Source organism: Oncorhynchus mykiss, chromosome 12, assembly GCF_013265735.2.
Source record: "Oncorhynchus mykiss isolate Arlee chromosome 12, USDA_OmykA_1.1, whole genome shotgun sequence".
NCBI classification, from domain to species: Eukaryota; Metazoa; Chordata; class Actinopteri; order Salmoniformes; family Salmonidae; genus Oncorhynchus; species Oncorhynchus mykiss.
In genome coordinates, this window is record NC_048576.1 from 57896588 (window position 1) to 57915537 (window position 18950).

Genomic DNA, 18950 nt, shown 5'->3' on the forward strand with positions numbered 1-18950 from the left:
TGGCATCAACCAATCCAGATTGTTCACCTATTATTAATCATTCAGATTTAGCGTAGTCTGACAGTAAATTTAGACAATTTGCTTAGAGCACAAGGCGGAGCTGAGGGAGGGCAATACATTCCCACTAGTGTCATTTGGGCATTATTACCAAGCCCACATTTAGGATTAGAAATTCAAATTGCTTAGGGACACAAATATGGCAAATCTCCCTCCACCTCTGACAACTCTGTCGGAAAAAAAATATGAAAACCAGTCAGACACAGAATTCGGGCATAGACTTCTGTAACCAAGATTCAGTAAAGGTCCACGTCGGTTTGAGAAGCGTGTTACAGTAAAATATATTTTCAAAGTCAAACTTCTGGCATATACATGAATCAGTATATCAGCTGCTCGATTGAAGATCAGATGGAGTCTCTCAAAATTAAAACAATTCAGCTCTGTTTAAAGATACTGTCAGACTGGCTTGATTTGGTATAGATACAATATATCCCAGGACTGTACCATTTAGGCCTATTCCTCGAACATGAATGTGACTTAAAAACGAGAGTTGATGAGGGTTACCTGTTGTGGGCCAGGACTGAAATCCCATCGCTTGTTTACCGCTTGTACAATGTTAAAATTCAGTATTCTAGCTCCTCTTCAGTTGGAAGCCATCCCTAATATAAGAACTGAGATCGCTTCCAAAACAAATCGAAGTTCTCGATAAAATCCAATGCTTTTTCGGGGCAGGGTTTCGATTTCATCCAGGAGTCCAGTGTAAATAGCCAGCAGAAGTGAGTCATGACCGTATGTTTGGATAGTGTCAGAAAGGACCATCCGCTTGCCATTAGTCTTGTCACTCAGGTAGTCAAAGTCCCGTTTGAACTCCCCCGATTGCCGCAGCTTGATGTCTTTACAATAAGAACTCCCTACAATAGGAGGGGGGGGGGGGGGTCGGAGGGCCCCGATGAAGACGGGAGTCAGGGCCGCAAAACGGTTTGATAGCTGCAGGTCTATATGGAAACATACACATTTTAAAATTTCAACCAATTTTTGTGGTCAGGGACAGCCGTAGTCCATGTAAATGACTGTTTTCAACTTGGTATTTTAAAGTTTTTGGTCGTAAGTCTTGGTAGAATATTTGATGCTCAATTCGGTAATAATGCACTAACCAGTTAGTCAGTTTTTAAAGGCGTTCACCCAAAAACTTCCCAATTAGCTAAGTGTTGACTGCATAGTAGGTCTACCTGGCAGAATTATATATCATGATGATTTGTATCCATTGGGTGTGCATTTGTTTTGTAAACTCTGCCATCACATGTACACTAACATTACATTGTACAGTACAGGAACATCGCTAGCCTCTTGCTAGTCTCTTGCTAGGTGTACAATTGGAATAAAATCTATAATGCAACTCTATAATGCATGCATCCGCTTTTCTTTGAGATCTTGGGCCAGTACAGTGGTTCTTCCTTTAAAAGTTGCGTCATACTGCAGCACACCTTGCGGTCTGCCGCAGAATTCTATGGCATGTTATTTGTCAGCCATTTGTTACCATTAATGCAAATTAGTGCTATATTGACCACCAGAGGGCATCTTTGAGAAGCACTTGATAGCCTTCAGTGTTGGCTGTACTAGAGCATTTGAAAACCTTTTTTTGTAAGAACATTGTATATGGGATTGATTTTAAGAAATATAGCTTAATTTGATTTAATATTATTGTATTTCTATTCCAAGAAAAACGAAAAACAAAACCCTCAGGGTTTCTGTTAGGATGGAACGGAAAATATGGCGCTGCACAAAGTGACTCTCTGGAGTAGGCTACAGTAAGTACTAAGAGCATAACATTTCCACATCCCAATTGTAGTCTAACCAATACCCAAATAGAGATTCAGTGAAAATACAAATCTCATTGATTTATCAAGACCAGTCCCCATGCTTGTCTCAGAGTAGTGTGAAACGGTGCTGAAATAGTTGACCATACGGGGGTAGACTAATGTTTCAAATCCTATTGCTTCGAACTTCAATATGCTTTTTAAATAAATAAGACCTACGCCACTTAACGGCACATTACTCAACACTAGTGAGACTCATGTCGGCAACGGTAGGCCTACAGTATATCTAAAAATATATTTTTCAATACGTGACTCTGCCAAAAATTACATTCAGAGGATTGGAGGACTGTGATTGGCTTTTTATATAATTCTAAATGAATAATTGTGCGCCGCACTATTGGACTCCCAATCAGGGTCGGATGTAATACAGCCTAGACTCGAACCAGGGACTGTAGTGATTAAATAATCATTCAGTTAGAAACTGATAATTGTCAAATTTCAATTATTTGGTTTATGTCGCTCATTCATTGTCAGTTAGAGAGACAGTAGCGCCATGGGACCCAAAAGCATAATCAGTGCTCTAACTCCCCCTTGCGCTGGTCTGGAGCAATGAAGTAGTGACGCAGGGTACTGAACAAAACTACAAATTACCTCTAAGTCCCGCAGCATAATCGCAAAGCTTTTAGTTGAGCAACCACTGTAGATTTCAGTTGGCAACAGCCCTGGCTGTTGTTGGGTTACTTTCTAAGATCAGACTTGAAATTGTATAGCAAAGAAACCCTTTCTAGAAGTAGCCTATAGCTGCTGAAATGAGAGCTACTGGGTTTGTTTAGTTGAAAAGAAGCCTGAGAGGCTGAGACGAGGGATGTACAGTAGGTAAAACGTAGACGGGCCCTATAGAGAGCCTCCCTTTACACTGAGCACACTGTCAGAAAGAGCGCAGCAGAGAGTGGGAGGGAGAAAAGAAAATGTGGAATTGAGGATGGGGGGGCACAGAGGGGAAAGAGGGAGGGTGTGAGTGAAAGAGAGGGAGGGACGTCATGCTCTGGATTACAACCAGAGTGTGTTGGGGAGACTGAGTATGCTGCACGCTACTGCTTTGCAGGAAAATTTGTTTTACTTTCAACTTTACATTGGGGAAAACGTTTTTCACAAAACTGCTTCACTCAGGTAAGAAATGCTCTGGATTTAGAATATGATTTTGTAGTAAAAAGCATTTTCTGTTAGTTTGAAGACAGTGTGCAGAAAGGGGTGTGTCAGTCAGAAGTATGGGGAAGTGAGAGGAGCATGCAAAAACTGCTCAGTGAAATGTAGGAATGAAAGAGTTGATTAACTACTACTACAGAAAGGGGAAACAACTGTTAATGTTATACTCTCTGTTATGTTTTGTGTAACATAGTCTTCTCGCACACTACTTTTTGAACTTGGGAGTTGGCGTGCTCTGTGTGTAAGCCCTACACCCCCACGGCCAACCCAGTTTACTGTGTGGGTGTGTTAATTCAAGTTTTGTGTTCCTTGCATGCTTTTTCTTAACACATTATTGAATGTCTTGTGGTAGAGGATGCGTGTGAAGTTTTGAATAAATAATGTTGAGTTTGAATGCTACTTCAAGTTTTGTCACATGCACAAGCAGTGGTGGAAAAAGTGCCCCATTGTCATACTTGAGTAAAAGTAAAGATACCTTAATGGAAATTGACTCAAGTGAAAGTCACCCAGTAAAATACTACTTGAGTAAAAGTATTTAGTTCTAAATATACTTAAGTATCAAAAGTAAAAGTATGATTAATTTCAAATTCCTTATATTACGCAAACCAGTGGGCACAATTTTCTTATTTTTTATTCATGGATAGCCAGGGGTACATTCCAAAACTATTTTACAAACAAAGCATTTGTGTTTAGTGAGTCCGCCAGATCAGAGCCAGTAGGGATGACCAGGGATGTAATCTTGATAAGTATGTGAATTGGACCATTTTCTGTCCTGCAAAGTGTTCAAAATGTAACAAGTACTTTTGGGAGTCAGGGAAAATGTATGGAGTAAAAAGTACATTATTTTCTTTAGGAATGTAGTAAAGTAAAAGTTGTAAAAATATAAATAGTAAAGTACAGATACCCCCAAAAAATACTTAAGTAGTATTTTACACCACTGTGCTCACGTACAGTGAAATGCCTTTCTTGCTAGCTCAAAACCCCTCCTGTTGAAAAACAAATTATATACCACTGCGCCACTCGGGAGGCCCCTTAAGGCACTGCATCGCAATGCTAGCTGTGCCATTAGAGATTCTGGGTTCGAGTACAGGCAGCCGACCGTGACCGGGAGACCCATGGGGCTGCACACAATTGGCCCAGCGTTGTCCGGGTTAGGGGAAGGTTTGGTCGGCAGGGATGTCCTTGTCCCATTGTGCGCTAGCGACTCCTCTGGCAGGCTGGGCACAGTGCACGCTAACACGGTCGGCAGGTGTACAGTGTTTCCTCCGACACATTGGTGCGGCTGGCTTCCGGGTTAAGTGGGCATTGTGTCAAAAAGCAGTGCGGCTTGATTGGGTTGTGTTTCGGAAGACACATGGCTCTTGACCATTGCCTCTCCCGAGTCCGTACGGGAGTTGCAGCGATGAGACAAGACTGTAACTACCAATTGGATACCACGAAATTGGGGAGTAAAAAAGGGGTTTTAAAAAATGATAGTCCCACTAAGCGCAAACCAGATGGTATGGCTTATCATTGCAGAATGCTGTGGTAGCCATGCTGGTTAAGTGTGCCTTAAATTCTAAATAAATCACTGACAGTGTCACCAGCACACCACCTCCATGCTTCACGGTGGGAACCACACGTGCGGAGATCATCCATTCACCTACTCTGTCTCACAAAGACACGGGTTGGAACCAAAAATCTCAAATTTGGACTCTTCAGACCAAAGGACAGATTTCCACCGGTCTAATGTCCAATGCTCGTGTTTTTTGGCCCAAGCAAGTCTCTTCTTCTGATTGGTGTCCTTTTTAGTAGTGGTTTCTTTGCAGCAATTCAACCATGAAGGCCTGATTCACGCAGTCTCCTCTGAACAGTTGATGTTGAGATTGGAGGTCGACCAACTATGATTTTTCAACGGCGATACCGATTATTGGAGAACCAAACAAGCTGATACCGATTTAATCGGCCAATTTAAAATATATTTTTAATTATTTATTTTTTTTAAATGTTTTAAATAAAATAAAAATTAACTTACAACAATACTGATTGAACACTTATTTTAACTTAATATAATACATCAATAAAATCAATTTAGCCTCAAGTAAATAATGAAACATGTTCAATTTGGTTTAAATAATGCAAAAACAAAGTGTTGGAGAAGAAAGTAAAAGTGCAATATGTGCTATGTAAGAAAGCTAACGTTTCAGTTCCTTGCTCAGAACATGAGAACATATGAAAGCTGGTGGTTCTTCAATATTCCCAGGTAAGAAGTTTTAGGTTGTAGTTATCATAGGAATTATAGGACTATTTCCCTCTATACCATTTGTATTTCATTAACCTTTGACTATTAGATGTTCTTATAGGCACTTTAGTATTGCCAGTGTAACAGTATAGCTTCCATCCCTCTCCTCGCTCGAACCAGCAACACAACGACAACAGCCACCATCGAAGCAGCGTTACCCATGCAGAGCAAGGGAACAACTACTAGAAGGCTCAGTGAGTGACGTTTGAAACACTATTAGCGCGCGCTAACTAGCTAGCCATTTCACTTCGGTTACACCAGCCTCATCTCGGGAGTTGATAGGCTTGAAGTCATAAACAGCGCAATGCTTGACGCACAAGGAAGAGCTGCTGGCAAAACGCACGAAAGTGCTGTTTGAATGAATGTTTACGCGCCTGCTTCTGCCTACCACCGCTCAGTCAAATACTTAGATGCTTGTATGCTCAGTCAGATTATATGCAACGCAGGACACACTAGATAATCTCGTAATATCATCAACCATGTGTAGTTAACTAGTGATTATGATTGATTATTTTTTATAAGATAAGTTTAATGCTAGCTAGCAACTTACCTTTGCTTACTGCATTCGCGTAACAGGCCGTCTCCTTGTGGAGTGCAACGAGAGAGAGGCAGATCGTTATTGCGTTGGACTAGTTAACTGTAAGGTTGCAAGATTGGATCCCCTGAGCTGACAAGGTGAAAATCTGTCGTTCTGCCCCTGAACAAGGCAGTTAACCCACCGTTCCTAGGCCGTCATTGAAAATAAGAATGCGTTCTTAACTGACTTGCTTAGTTAAATAAAAGTTTTTTTATATATATATTTAAAAAAAATACATTTAAAAAAAAATACATTTAAAAAAATCGGCAAATCGGCGCCCAAAAATTATGAAAACTTGAAATCGGCCCAAATTAATCAGCCATTCCGATTAATCGGTCGACCTCTAGTTGAGATGCATCTGTTACTTGAACTCTGAAGGATTTATTTGGGCTCCAATCTTAAGGTGCAGCAGAGGCAACTCTGCGTCTTCCTTTCCTGTGGCGGTCTTCTTGAGAGCCAGTTTCATCATACCGGTAAAACTTTCAGAGTTCTTGACATTTTCCAGATTGACTGACCTTCAATGTCTTAAAGTAATGATGGACTGTCATTTCTCTTTGCTTATTTGAGCTATTCTTGCCATAAAACAGACTTGGTCTTTTACCAAATAGGGCTATCTTCTGTATACCGCCTAATTTGTCACAACATAAAATGCATTAAGAAGGAAAGCAATCCCACAAATTAACTTAACAAGGCACATCTGTTAATTAAAATGAAGCTGGTTGAGAGAATCCCAGGAGTGCAAATCTGGCAAGGCAAAGGGTGGCTACTTTGAAAAATCTAAAATATATTTTGATTTGTTTAACACTTTTTTTTTGGGGGGGGGGGGGGGGGGGGGTACTACATGATTCCATATGTTATTGTTCTATATTGTAAAAATTAAGAAAAACCTTGGAATGAATAGATGTCCAAACTTTTGACTGGTACTGTATGTACAGAGTAAGTTCCAATACCCATTTTTACAATTTGCAGGGATACTGGAGTAGATACTGTATGCATTGGGGTAAGGTGACTAGGCATCAGGATATATGATAAACAGGGTAGCAGCAGCGTAAATTATGGTTGTGTGTGCATAGAGACAGTACAAGAATAAAATATAATTGTGTAGCCATTTTGTTAGCTATTTAGCAGTCTCTTATTGCTTGGAGATAGAAGCTGTGCAGGAGCCTGTTGTCACACTTGATGCCACTTGCTGTGTGGAAGCAAAGAGAACAGTCTGACTTGGGTGGCTGGAGTCTAGAACCATTTTTCCGGGCCTGCCTTTCACACCGCCTTATATAAAGTAACAGGCCGTCTCGTACATCACGTACTGGGCTGTCCGCACCTACCTCTGTAGCGCCATGCGATTGAGGGCAATGCTGTTGCCATACCAAGCAGTGATGCACCTCTCAATGGTGTAGCTGTAGAACATTTTGAGGACTTTTTGCCAACCCTTTTCAACTTCCTGATGGGGAAGAGGCACTGTTGTGCCTTCACGACTGCGTGTGAAGGATCATTTTAAGTCCTTGGTTATTTGGACACCGAGGAACTTGATGCTCTTGACCCACCTCACTGCAGCCCCGTTGATGTGGATAATCAATCAAATAAATCACACTCTTTTCAAGTATCACAGTTGAATGTCTAAGTGTTCATATCAATGCCAAGTATTGGACCTGCGCCAAGTATTGAACTGCCTTGGACCTTGTCACTGGAACCCATCTACCACTAAAGGCTATAGTTTGTTATCCCAACCAGAACGATTGCCTGTGTGGAGTATTCTGTGTGGAGTATTGTTGGGCGTGGTGGATCAGTCTGGTTGTGGAATTCATTCTCCCTCTTCCTTTCTCTGCCTCCTTTGTCAATATCCTCCAGTTATCGCTCTGTGGCTGGCCTACTGCTGGCTGGGTGGGTGTGCTTACTCTGGCTGCCTTCCAAATGGCACACTATTCCACTATATATGGAATAGGGTGCTATTTCGGGGCGGAAAGGTAGCCTAGTGGTTAGAGCGTTGGACTAAAGGTTGCAAGTTCAAATCCCCAAGCTGACAAGGTACACATCTGTCATTCTGCCCCTGAACAGGCAGTTAACCCACTGTTCCTAGGCCGTCATTGAAAATAAGAATTTGTTCTTAACTGACTTGCCTAGTTAAATGAAGGTAAAAAAAAAAAAGAATTCGGACACAGCCTCTGGTTTCTATGGCCTGTTGTGGATTAGGGTCCCAGTAACAACTGTTGAATGTTGAGTTTCCCTTTTTAATCACTATTCACCTTGTTAGATGGCTTGTCTCCTGGGTAAATAGACTGATGAGGACTGAGTCAGTAGCTTTGCATGAGTCTGAAACAGTTGTCTGGTCTGGAGAGGGCTTTACTGTCTATAGCAGCCAGGATAACTTGTATCTCCACTCTACAGTACAGTCTTATTCTAAAATGTATTAAATACATTTTTTCCCTCATCAATCTACACACAATACCCCGTAATGACAAAGCGAAAACAGGTTTTTAGAAATGTTTGCAAATGTATAAAAAATGTAAATACCTTATTTACACAAGTATTCAGACACTTTGCTATGAGACTCGAAATTGAGCTGAGGTGCATCCTGACCATCCTTGATGTTTCTAGAACTTGATTTGGAGTCCACCTGTGGTAGATTCAATTGATTGGACATGATTTGGAAAGGCACACACCTGCCTTACAAGCATTTCGCTACACTCGCAATAACATCTGCTGACCATGTGTATGTAACCAATAAAATATGTAAGGTCTCACAGTTGACCGTGCATGTCAGAGCAAACACCAAGCCATGAGGTTGAGGGAATTGTCCATAGAGCTCTGAGAGGATTGTGTCAAAGCACAGATCTGGGGAAGGGTACCAAAAAATGTCTTAACATTGAAGGACTCCGTCATTCTTAAATGGAAAAAGTTTTGATCCACCGATACTATTTCTAGAACTGGCCGCCCGGCCAAACTGAGCAATCGTTTGAGAAGGGCCTTGGTCAGGGAGGTGAGGTGACCAAGAACCCGATGGTCTCAATGACAGAGCTCCTGAGTTCCTCAGTGGAGATGGGAGAACCTTCCAGAAGGACAACCATCTCTGCAGCACTACACCAATCAGGCCTTCATGGTAGAGTGGCCAGACAGAAGCCACTCCTGGGTAAAAGGCACATGACAGCCCACTTTGAGTTTGCCAAAAGGCACATAAAGGACTGTCAGACCATGAGAAACAATATTCTCTGGTCTGATGAAACCTAGATTGAACTATTTTTAGCCTGAATGCCAAGTGTGACTTCTGGAGGAAACCTGGCACCATCCCTACAGTGAAGCATGGTGGCAGCAGCATGCTGTGGGTATGTTTTTCAGTGGCAGGGACTGGGAGACTAGTCAGGATCAAGGGAAAGATGAACGGAGCAAAGTCAGGATCCTTGATGAAAACCTGCTCAGGACCTCAGACTGGGGTGAAGGGTCACCTTTCAACAGGACAACAACTCTAAGCACACAGCCAAGACAATGCAGGAGTGGCCTGGACTTGAACCCGATCGAACATCTCTGGAGAGACTTGAAAATAGCTGTGCAGCAATGCTTCCCATCCAACCTGATAGAGCTTGAGAGGATCTGCAGAGACAAATGGGAGAAACCCCCCAAATATAGGTGTGCCATGCTTGTCGTGTCGTACCCAAGAAGACTCGAGGCTGTAATCGCTGCCAAAGGTGCTTCAACAAATTACTGAGTGAAGGGTCTGAATAGTAATGTACATTTTATTTTTCAGTTTTTATTTGAAATAAATTAGAAAAATTCTAAACCGGGTTTTTGTTTGTCATTGTGTGTAGATTGTTTTTTCCCCCTGCAATCTAAATCATTTTAGAATAAGGCTCTAACATAAGGGGTCTGAATACTTTCAGAACTGTTTGTGGGTTCTTGCAAGTAGGACCTATGTGTGGGTCCTGCAGTGCAGAGCGATTTTTTTTTTTAAATATTTTTTTATTTTAAATATTTTTTTACCCCTTTTTCTCCCCAATTTCATAGTGTCCAATTGTTGTAGTAGCTACTATCTTGTCTCATCGCTACAACTCCCGTACGGGCTCGGGAGAGACGAAGGTTGAAAGTCATGCGTCCTCCGATACACAACCCAACCTAGCCGCACTGCTTCTTAACACAGCGCACATCCAACTCGGAAGCCAGCCGCACCAATGTGTCGGAGGAAACACCGTGCACCTGGCAACCTTGGCTAGCGCGCACTGCGCCCGACCCGCCACAGGAGTCGCTGGTGTGCGACTGTGGGTTCTTTGTGGGTTCTTGCAAGTAGGACCTATTATGTGTGGGTCCTGTGGTGCAGAGCGATTTTTATTTTTATTTATTTATTTATTTATTTATTTTTATTTTTCTTAACTGACAATTTTGGGGGGGTTCGGTTATTAACCAACTAATTGACCGACGGTTCAATTACTTCAATTCCATTTAGTTTGTTTCTCTAGAGGGAAATCAAATCATTCACAATAGTCCTTGCCTTGATTTCTATATGGGACGCTGGGCTGAAGGGAGTTGTAGTTTTCATTTAAACAATTATTCAACATAAACTCAGCAAAAAAAAAGAAACGGTTCCTTTTTCAGGACCCTGTCTTTTAAAGATAATTCGTAAAAATCCCAAAATAACTTCACAGATCTTCACTGTAAAGGGTTTAAACACTGTTTCCCATGCTTGTTCAATGAACCATAAACAGTTAATGAACATGCACCTGTGGAACGGTTGTTAAGACACTAACAACTTACAGACGGTAACCATCATAACCGTAAAAAAAGACGTGTGGAACGAACTGCTCACTGAAGACGGGACCGCCTGGCATCAGGGGCGGTTCTAGACCATTTCAACTGGGGGAGGCCAAGCTGGGGCCAGTTGTACTGTTAGAGGGGCCAGTTAAATTAGACATTGTTGTCATAATTTTCTTCACTGCATTGCAGGCATTAGCAGGCAAAAGACGATGTTCATAATCATCATCGTTGCGACTGTCTAATAACGGGGGTAAAAAAAAGAACTATAGCAAAAATTAGTTATGTAAAAATGATTTCCTACTCCACATTTACACAAAGGGGTCCAAAATTGTTGTCACAGGGACACTGCCTGGCATTCCTGTGGTTGACTCCGTTTCTGCTGTCAACAGGGACTCCTAAGAAAAAAATTCATAGTTTATATAGAATGTTAATTCAAATGATTTTATCTGGTGTGGCTCATGCAACGGTATGTATTTTTTGTTGTCTATATATCACATAATATATTTGAGTTCTTTGTTCTTGTGTACACTCGCAATGGCCGCCAAGTCCACCCATTATGCCATCATTAACTTGAATGGGAACGCCTGTTCTATTTCTATGGCAGCACATGCATTCAGGACAGCATAAAATATATACATAAAATATACATAAATCCATGACCGTCGCAGCCTTATACAGTACTGTACAGTAGAGTTCGGTACAATAGACTACACGAGTTGAATACACTGAGTATTGTGCTGTACTTTGATGTCCAAATGTGTGAAACAGACATCTATGATTTGGTTCAGATTCAGAGGGAGATTTTACCTACAAAATTCAGTAGGAATTGTTCAAAGTAGTCCTCGTGCATTGAGTTGTATGGGCTGTTAAACTTTGAAATCAATGGTTTTTGTTTGACCATACAATTTAAAGTGAAAAAGTCTCAGCGCATTTCGGTCACTGTTGAATTGCCCCGTAACTTTAACTTTGTAACACGGCTGTGCCCCCTTACTCACAACTTCTAATACCCTCATACCCTCGTATGCAGTAAATTGCCATGTGCTGCTCGGCTGCCCAGAGTGGCTCACTTGTGGGTGTGCTGGCAGGATATAGCAGCATGTTCGCCATTTCATCAAATCAAATGTATTTATATAGCCCTTCGTACATCAGCTGATATCTCAAAGTGCTGTACAGAAACCCAGCCTAAAACCCCAAACAGCAAGCAATGCAGGTGTAGAAGCACGGTGGCTAGGAAAAACTCCCTAGAAAGGCCAAAACCTAGGAAGAAACCTAGAGAGGAACCAGGCTATGTGGGGTGGCCAGTCCTCTTCTGGCTGTGCCGGGTGGAGATTATAACAGAACATGGCCAAGATGTTCAAATGTTCATAAATGACCAGCATGGTCGAATAATAGTAAGGCAGAACAGTTGAAACTGGAGCAGCAGCACGGTCAGGTGGACTGGGGACAGCAAGGAGTCATCATGTCAGGTAGTCCTGGGGCATGGTCCTAGGGCTCAGGTCAGTTGAAACTGGAGCAGCAGCATGGCCAGGTGGACTGGGGACAGCAAGGAGTCATCATGTCAGGTAGTCCTGTGGCATGGTCCTAGGGCTCAGGTCCTCCGAGAGAGAGAAAGAAAGAGAGAAGGAGAGAATTAGAGAACGCACACTTAGATTCACACAGGAAACCGAATAGGACAGGAGAAGTACTCCAGATATAACAAATTGACCCTAGCCCCCCCGACACATAAACTACTGCAGCATAAATACTGGAGGCTGAGACAGGAGGGGTCAGGAGACACTGTGGCCCCATCCGAGGACACCCCCGGACAGGGCCAAACAGGAAGGATATAACCCCACCCACTTTGCCAAAGCACAGCCCCCACACCACTAGAGGGATATCTTCAACCACCAACTTACCATCCTGAGACAAGGCTGAGTATAGCCCACAAAGACCTGCCACGGCACAACCCAAGGGGGGTACCGTATCGTACGTGTAGGTATGTACGGCAGAACCAAATCAGAGAGATAGGTAGGAGCAAGCCCATGTAATGCTTTGTAGGTTAGCAGTAAAACCTTGAAATCAGCCCTTGCTTTGACAGGAAGCCAGTGTAGAGAGGCTAGCACTGGAGTAATATGATCAAATTTTTTGGTTCTAGTCAGCATCATCATTCTAGCAGCCGTATTTAGCACTAACTGAAGTTTATTTAGTGCTTTATCCGGGTAGCCGGAAAGTAGAGCATTGCAGTAGTCTAACCTAGAAGTGACAAAAGCATGGATTAATTTTTCAGCATCATTTTTGGACAGAAAGTTTCTGATTTTTGCAATGTTACGTAGATGGAAAAAAGCTGTCCTTGAAATGGTCTTGATATGTTCTTCAAAAGAGAGATCAGCGTCCAGAGTAACGCCGAGGTCCTTCACAGTTTTATTTGAGACGACTGTACAACCATTAAGATTAATTGTCAGATTCAACAGAAGATCTCTTTGTTTCTTGGGACCTAGAACAAGCATCTCTGTTTTGTCCGAGTTTAAAAGTAGAAAGTTTGCAGCCATCCACTTCCTTATGTCTGAAACACATGCTTCTAGCAAGGGCAATTTTGGGGCTTCACCATGTTTCATTGAAATGTACAGCTGTGTGTCATCTGCATAGCAGTGAAAGTTAACATTATGTTTTCGAATAACATCCCCAAGAGGTAAAATATATAGTGAAAACAATAGTGGTCCTAAAACGGAACCTTGACGAACACCGAAATTTACAGTTGATTTGTCAGAGGACAAACCATTCACAGAGACAAACTGATATCTTTCCGACAGATAAGATCTAAACCAGGCCAGAACTTGTCCGTGTAGACCAATTTGGGTTTCCAATCTCTCCAAAAGAATGTGGTGATCGATGGTATCAAAAGCAGCACTAAGGTCTAGGAGCACGAGGACAGATGCAGAGCCTCAGTCCGATGCCATTAAAATGTCATTTACCACCTTCACAAGTGCCGTCCCAGTGCTATGATGGGGTCTAAAACCAGACTGAAGCATTTCGTATACATTGTTTGTCTTCAGGAAGGCTCTGAGTTGCTGCGCAACAGCCTTTTCTAAAATTTTTGAGAGGAATGGAAGATTCGATATAGGCCGATTCGTTTTTTTATATTTTCTGGGTCAAGGTTTGGCTTTTTCAAGAGAGGTTTTATTACTGCCACTTTTAGTGAGTTTGGTACACATCCGGTGGATAGAGAGCCGTTTATTATGTTCAACATAGGAGGGCCAAGCACAGGAAGCAGCTCTTTCAGTAGTTTAGTTGGAATAGGGTCCAGTATGCAGATTGAAGGTTTAGAGGCCATGATTATTTTCATCATTGTGTCAAGAGATATAGTACTAAAACACTTGAGCGTCTCTCTTGATCCTAGGTCCTGGCAGAGTTGTGCAGACTCAGGACAACTGAGCTTTGAAGGAATACGCAGATTTAAAGAGGAGTCCGTAATTTGCTTTCTAATAATCATAATCTTTTCCTCAAAGAAGTTCACGAATTTATCACTGCTAAAGTGAAAGTCATCCTCTCTTGGGGAATGCTGCTTTTTAGTTAGCTTTGCGACAGTATCAAAAAGGAATTTCGGATTGTTCTTATTTTCCTCAATTAAGTTAGAAAAATAGGATGATCGAGCAGCAGTAAGGGCTCTTCGGTACTGCACAGTACTGTCTTTCCAAGCTAGTCGGAAGACTTCCAGTTTGGTGTCGCGCCATTTCCGTTCCAATTTTCTGGAAGCTTGCTTCAGAGCTCAGGTATTTTCTGTGTACCAGGGAGCTAGTTTCTTATGAGAAATGTTTTTAATTTTTAGGGGTGCAACTGCATCTAGGGTATTGCGCAAGGTTAAATTGAGTTCCTCAGTTAGGTGGTTAACTGATTTTTGTCCTCTGGCGTCCTTGGGTAGACAGAGGGAATCTGGAAGGACATCAAGGAATCTTTGTGTTGTCTGTGAATTTATAGCACGACTTTTGATGTTCCTTGGTTGGGGTCTGAGCAGATTATTTGTTGCAATTGCAAACGTAATAAAATGGTGGTCCGATAGTCCAGGATTATGAGGAAAAACATTAAGATCCACAATATTTATTCAATGGGACAAAACTAGGTCCAGCGTATGACTGTGACAGTGAGTGGGTCCAGAGACATGTTGGACAAAACCCACTGAGTCGATGATGGCTCCGAAAGCCTTTTGGAGTGGGTCTGTGGACTTTTCCATGTGAATATTAAAGTCCCCAAAGATTAGAATATTATCTGCTATGACTACAAGGTCCGATAGGAATTCAGGGAACCCAGTGAGGAACGCTGTATATGGCCCAGGAGGCCTGTAAACAGTAGCTATAAAAAGTGATTGAGTAGGCTGCATAGATTTCATGACTAGAAGCTCAAAAGACGAAAACGTCATTTTTTTTGTTTTTGTAAATTGAAATGTGCTATCGGAAATGTTAGCAACACCTCCGCCTTTGCGGGATGCACGGGGGATATGGTCACTAGTGTAGCCAGGAGGTGAGGCCTCTTAACACAGTAAATTCATCAGGCTTAAGCCATGTTTCAGTCAGGCCAATCACATCAAGATTATGATCAGTGATTAGTTCATTGACTATAATTGCCTTTGAAGTAAGGGATCTAACATTAAGTAGCCCTATTTTGAGATGTGAGGTATCATGATCTCTTTCAATAATGACAGGAATGGAGGTGGTCTTTATCCTAGTGAGATTGCTAAGGCGAACACCGCCATGTTTAGTTTTGCCCAACCTAGGTTGAGGCACAGACACGGTCTCAATGGTGATAGCTGAGCTGACTACACTGACTGTGCTAGTGGCAGACTCCACTATGCTGGCAGGCTGGCTAACAGCCATATCATGAATTTATTTACATTACAAGTAAATAGTAATATGCTCGAAACTGCTCTGGTGACAAACAAACTTTGCTGCCCTGTTTCCAAGCGTCCACATGTCTGGGAGAACCTATTCAAGTAAGTAAATACATTTCGAAAATGTAAAAAACAACAACAACGCTGTATTATTAGCGAACTAGCTACAGTGCAGGCTAACTCAAATGAGCTGCTAGCTATCTAGACAACTTTATATACTGTATAGCTAGCTAAGTGAATTAAATATCACCAGGTATCTAACTTCATATTAGCTAACTATTTTGCGTTTTGTAGGTAGCTAGCTAACAGCCATGGGGGAGAGGGAAAGGACAGCAGCCCCACTATCAAAGTGAGAGAGAAGGCTATTCTGGACAGGGCAGGTACTTTTGTGTAATTCCAGTCCCTAGACTTGAGGACAGAGAAAATGGTAACATAATATTCAGTGCTGTCTAATTTGAGTATAATGAAGTCTGTTTCTTGTGATGTTTTCTGTCCCCAGATACAGAGCTGTGAAAGCCTGTCTACAGATGACGAGGTCCCAAAGAAGAGTAGTGGTTCTCAGTCCTGGTCCTGGGGACTCAAAGGGATGGATGTTTTTGGCCTCGGCACTACACAGCTGATTCAAATGATCAACTCCTCAAGCTTCAAGTGGTATTTATGTATTCATGTGTGATGCTATCCTTGATATGACCCTGCTGTTGTCACATGCTACACATGCATCTATCTATCCAATGTTATGATTTGTTTGAAGAGATACTTCAGTAATCCACAATGACCTGGTGACGTAAAAGTCTAATAATGACATTCCATATTCCTACAGATACCTTGCAACTGGAGATTCCTTCAAAACGATTGCCTACAGTTACCGTGTAGGGCACTGCAAGGTTTGGAGACCAGGGCCATCTTGGACTGCCTCCTAGGGGAATTCAGGCACCTCTGCACCTGTGAAGGCTACCTGTGTCCTGCATAACTTCATGAGGTTGGACACGAGGATCAGGAGGGGATTTGCAGTTCGCCTCTGGTGTGCTGCTCTGTAGAATGTTTCAAGGATGGGGGCCAACAACTCAGCAATCCGTGTTTGGGAGATCTACACCTCCTACTTCGAAGAGGGTGCTGTTCCCTGGCAAGACCATAGACTACACTATGCACAACCAAGGGCTATTTTAAGAGCCATCCACATTGCAATAAGAGTATTCTTCCCTTTACTTAGCTATGTCACCTGCAGTTATTTAATTCCCAGTTTCTCTCCCTTTGATTTCTACTTCTCAGGTGAGGGTGCTGTCTGTACAAAAACAAAACAAGCTCTTTTAAGAGCCATATTGATTTTTTTTTTAACAATTAGACACCCAATAACCCACACCTACACACTTGTGTATCAGTGTGATTTATGGATTGTGTACTTAAGCAGGCTAAGTTGTATAACTGTGGCTCCTTCCACCTTCAAGGAATAGGCAAGAGGACCAACCATGGAGAATAGTAAGACACTTCATTATTACTATAACTACGCTATATTGTTTGTCCTAATGTGTCTGTGCATGCATTTTCAGTGCAAAGTACTCTTCAGCCACTTAGTGTGGACACCAGGTAAGGCCTGATTCCTGTTGAACACGGTCTTTAACTACCTGATTTTCACAATGTTGAAGGAATTCTAAATTCCTCTGTATTATTTCCCAATCAGAATTAATTACTCTGTCAATGCATTCGAAGGGCTTGTAAAGACCCTATATTTTTATAAGAATGGACAGAGCCCCGGTCTTAAAAGTCCGGTAACAGCGTTTAATTCAAGAGAGTACTGGGTACATACACATTTTTCCACAGGTTATAAACTGAAAATGACGTCAGTGTTTTCTAAATGTTCTATCTCTTCATGACACTAGTAGAGAGGCCCTATAGTTCTCGAGCCTTCCCTCCTCGCCTGAAGCCAAGGTCAGTCAGAGTAGATAGCATTCTAGACAGTCTGGAGATAGTCCGTCCCTGCCATCTGGAGATAGTTAATTCATTTGTACCAAGGCACTGTTCTAAACTCCTGACTATATTATATACAATTGGGAATGGGAGCAAGAGAGAAAATTAATATATGTACATTACATAATAGCATTTGGACTAGTCAGTTCTGATTGAAATGTATACAGAATTAGTCATCATTGATAAAATTCCCTTAACACACAATAAGTCTCTCTCCTTCACTTTATCCCTCTACCCAACACCCTAAATCCTGTAGGTTATATCAGCTGTGTCTGTGAACCCCTCCCTCATCTGAACTGGCTACATAGAGGGCACATCATGATCAGAGGTGAGAGGTCTCTTGGTCGGGTCAATAGGAAGTATTATTAAAGAGATGCTTTACATTGAAATACAGATAGAGATGTAGAAGTTCCAGAGTTAATGATCCAAGGTCAGTTTTGCATTTCACGTCCTGATGATTAAGATGACTGACAGTGTAAGCATGATTAAGCCTTGCGTTTTTTAAAATGTATTGTCTCCATCTGTCTCTCGTCTGCAGGTATGTTTTGATGTGAGAGAGGATGCCAACCCCCAGTCTCGTCATCACCAACTCACTCGCTCTTAAGATAACCTTCGGACCAACTGGGTGCACAAGGCTGGTTAGGAGACACAGCTAGATAGACTATTGTGTAATTGTGATGAACTGCAACAATAAGTTTAGTAGCACTGTAATTCAATAATCATACGCTGTCGTCCCTGCTCCTCTGTTCTTACCTCTTTACCTTTCTGTCTTTTACACTCATACCTCTCGCCCCACCTCCTTTCTTCCTCTGTTTTTGCATTAGCACACCAGATGTGCATTGAAGTAGAGATTGAACTTGTATTTATAATATTACAATTATAATATTTATAATGCATGTATTTATAACACTTGGATAATGAACATGTTCAATAAAGCGTTTCACATTCTCTACATGTTGAAATTAAGTTTCTCATTTGATGAAATACTACACCTATCCTGTGTCCTCAGATCAGTGCAGATGAAAGAAATTATATATTGAGATGAAACGGTTTGAGTATTTACATGATGCATAGGAAGTGTAGTGTACTGTTTATGAATTAGAAATCTGCCTTTAGCTAGTTAAATCATGTTTCTATTCTATTGCATAATTACAATGTGTAACCATTGATGTCCCAGGACCAGGATTGGTATGCACTGTTGAAGTTAATAATTGTAATACATACAGTACCCGTCAAAAGTTTGGACACACCTAATCATTCAAGGATTTGTCTTTATTTGTACTATTTTCTACATTGTAGAATAATAGTGAAGACATCAAAACTATGAAATAAGATGCATGGAATCATGTAGTAGCCAAAAAAGTGTTAAACATAAAAAATATGTTTTATATTTGAGGTTCTTCAAAATAGCCACCCTTTGCCTTGATGACAGCTTTGCACACTCTTGGCATTCTTTCAACCAGCTTCATGAGGTAGTCACCTGGAATGCATTTCAATTAACAGGTG

The 18950-nt window shown here is 41.7% G+C and overlaps 1 protein-coding gene across 8 annotated transcripts in view; it reads left to right on the forward strand.

Annotated features, from left to right (window-relative positions):
• LOC110537841 (myotubularin-related protein 4) overlaps positions 1–18950 on the forward strand; it is a 178231-nt gene that overhangs the window by 3247 nt on the left and 156034 nt on the right. Inside the window, exons 1-6 of one of the 8 annotated variants that reach the window (XR_005035041.1) lie at positions 2844–2984; positions 15979–16130; positions 16300–16748; positions 16925–16955; positions 17701–17772; positions 17983–18383. The gene's annotated coding sequence lies outside the window, so the exon portion shown is untranslated. Of the gene's footprint in view, positions 1–2843; positions 2985–15350; positions 15860–15978; positions 16131–16299; positions 17773–17982; positions 18386–18950 lie in introns of those variants that run through there. The other 7 variants (XR_005035040.1, XR_005035038.1, XR_005035039.1 and 4 more) reach the window with 7 other exon arrangements.